The sequence below is a fragment of the Dermacentor andersoni genome, chromosome 5, assembly GCF_023375885.2.
Source record: "Dermacentor andersoni chromosome 5, qqDerAnde1_hic_scaffold, whole genome shotgun sequence".
In the NCBI taxonomy this organism is placed as follows: Eukaryota; Metazoa; Arthropoda; class Arachnida; order Ixodida; family Ixodidae; genus Dermacentor; species Dermacentor andersoni.
In genome coordinates, this window is record NC_092818.1 from 126,840,569 (window position 1) to 126,843,683 (window position 3,115).

The 3,115-nt window shown below is 44.6% G+C and overlaps 1 protein-coding gene across 4 annotated transcripts in view; it reads right to left on the reverse strand.

Moving 5' to 3' along the window:
* The window catches only part of LOC129385062 (uncharacterized), a 254,450-nt gene that overhangs the window by 5,671 nt on the left and 245,664 nt on the right, over positions 1–3,115 (reverse strand). The window contains exon 1 of one of the 4 annotated variants that reach the window (XR_011894791.1): positions 1,626–1,902. The exons of the other annotated variants lie outside the window; for them this stretch is intronic. The gene's annotated coding sequence lies outside the window, so the exon portion shown is untranslated. Of the gene's footprint in view, positions 1–1,625; positions 1,903–3,115 lie in introns of those variants that run through there. 4 annotated transcript variants of the gene reach the window in all.

Here is a 3,115-nt window from a genome sequence, read left to right on the forward strand (position 1 = left end):
GCTAATACGCAGTGGGGGCCGTTCTAAGTATGTCTTTCTTTCAGGATTATATCTTCGGCGGAAGAGGAGGAAATATTCCAGCGATTACACATCTGCGCATGACGCTCAAAGATTCGAAGGTGCGAATATACACATACTCATGTAAATGTTTATTTGCGGTATTCGACACGCTAGAAGGATAATCAATACTTAGCGTTGTCGTGAGGGGCACGACCGGACATTCCAAGGGCACGTGAAATGCCCGTAATGCAGTACAGCAAGGAGGCGCAAATTTTTTTGCGACCGACAAATTGTTGCTGGCTGCGGAGTCCTGCCACATCCAACAAGAAAAGGCTCGGTACAAAGAAACGTACGAGCCAACTAAGCATTATTTCTTGCCAAATTTAACTGTCTGCAGTTTCAATGAGCGCAGGTCCACAGTGTCCACGAAAGCCGAATTTTTCTAGCATGGGGTGGAATGAAAATGTCACCCGCCGTGGTCGCTGGCTTTGGCGTTACACTGCTAAGCACGACGTCGTGGGACCAAATCCCGGCCCCGGCGGCCATATTCGGGGAGGTGGGGGCGGGGGATGCAGAAACACCCGTCTGCCGTGCACTGGGTGCATGCTCGACTTTTGATGGGATAAGAGCTTGTCATTCTTTGGGAAAAACAAACAGGAAGTACATCCTTCGATGGCAACGACACATTGAATTGATCGTAGATTAACGTTTATTTCTTTTAGAAGGCTCTACGTAAACGCAATTTGAGGAAGTGGAAACGAAATTTGATGTAGAGCGCGCTTCTCAATCAGACATAAAGGTTGCAATTTAAGGTTTGGAAAGCCAGAGATCAACACATAGCCGAATCCAAGAACGGGTCGTACGTAAGTGTGATTAATGTAAATTAGAGTATCCCTGCGCATACCGAACTTCCTGTTGCATTTTCTCGTCAGACGGTATGGAGCTATTTATCATTTTCTCATAGTGTTTTTTTATATGTGGGCGCCAATTTAAGTAAAGGTTGTAAATGACACCCAAGTATATTTTACAGTGTCCCCCTGAGGAATCAGTTGACTTTGATACACAAGTGATAGGGAAACCACCGATCGATGTTAAGAGAATATGTTGCAGTGACCACCATCTTGCGCGTCTTCTTCATCAGTGTATGGTACGAACTGTTTTAAAAGTTAGGGAACACTTCACTGTAGCAGTAACACAAATAACAGTGCAGTACCCCTATAGTTTCACTGTGGTAATTATTTGACTGCGTACAGGAGAACTGAGAGCAGTTTCCGACATAGAGGAGGTATTCTTCCAACGCGATATTGACGAGCAAGGTGGGGAAAGAAAGTAAGACGGATACGAAGGGTAGCACAACCACGCATTTAAAGTAAATATGTAGGAATCACGCGCGAAACGGCCGCTAGCCTTGTGCTAAAACACCGTGCTATTGCATTGTTCGTTGCCAATGCAATAGCAAATGATGTCCGTAGCCTGTTGTTCTAATATATTGTGCTCGGTTCGGAAGCTCTAATAACAAAGTGTTCAGTTTTCTAGCGAACACCGAGTGTGACGGCATGGCATTGAACTCAGCCGCTCGGGGATGCACTACACATTTTTTTTGTTGCCTATTCTTTTTCGCGTACCTGTCGAGGTGGTCGAGGCTGAAGATAGCGGCTGGATTCCTGATTGTAGACCGCTTGTCTCGACCTCCACTCGTGACCAGCGTCGGCCGCTGTCGCTCCCGCCTTACGACGCCATGCGAGGTGAACAAACATCTCGGTGGCCCCGTGCCAACAGCGCTTCCCATCGCGCTGTTGGCGGATTGATTTGAGCGTCTTCGCAGCTGCGTACCACACCTCAGCTCGGTGTGCTGCCGCCATCACCTCTCTTGGTGTCTGACGCCCAGACTGATGCAATGACCTTTATACTTGGTTTCGCTGACGTGACCGTATTTGTGGTTGTCATTTGCGTGCTCCTGTACGCGTAAGTACAGTATCATGTCTTGATGTCATTGAATCCTAAAAAAAAAAAAAATGCGTGAGCGTTCCTTTTTGATGCCACTGATTTTGTTTCGTTTGTTTACAGCAGTCTCTTTGACATTGGAATTGATACAAAAACACAGACTCCAACAGGAGCGCTTGTGTCCTCTTATTCGCTCTCATAAAATGTGCTACGCGGCACACACTCATTTTCTGAAGAAATCGATATGCCACTTAAATAAACAAACCTAGCCATGACATAAAGAGCAGTGTCATTTCTCATTGCCCACTACGTGCATAACTACTCCATGGTTTTATTACCGGAATCATTAACCCGCCGTGGTTGCTTAGTGGCTTTGGTGCTACGCTGCTAAGCACGAGGCCGCGGGATCAAATCCCGACCACTGCGGCAGCATTTCGACGGGGGCGAAATTAAAAAACACCCGTGTGCTTAGATTTAAGTGCACGTTAAAGAACTCCAGGTGGTCAAAATTAATCCGGAGTCCTCCACTACGGCGTGCCTCATAATCAGATCCTGGTTCTGGCTCGCAAAACCCCATAATTAAAAAAAGAAATGACCGGAATCGTTGATTTATTGCGTAAGAAAATGCACATTTTTAACTGTCTCTTCACACATGTGCATTTATTTAGCTTACAGCGCAGGACGCTCTAAAGCAGACTTTTTCATTTTTAATTAGTATCCCGTGCTTTACCGTAAATTACATAAGAGGCTGCCAATGTTTTATGAACACAATACCGTCGTCATCAATCAACCAGTAACCTTAGGTAGCACTATTCACCTATCTCGGGAAAAGGGATGCTTGTGGAAGTTTAACAACGGCTAAGTATGAGATTCTCTACATCACCACTCTGTACTACTGAGCTGCTTAAGTGAAAAATCATCTGCACTTGCTGTTAGTATACTAAGAGTCAAAATAATTTACTTTATGCACTATTCTTAACTGTCTGTTATTGTCTGCACTCGTTAAACTTCGCTTCGTTCTTGCTTATTTTTATGTATCACTGTATTTCTATGTCAGCTCTGTGATTTCGCTATTCTACTTTTTATAGTATTTTCCATTTTCAGTTAAGTTTTAATGCGTCAGCTGCACATTCACGTTGCATTGCACTAAAAACGTTATTAACGTTTGTCA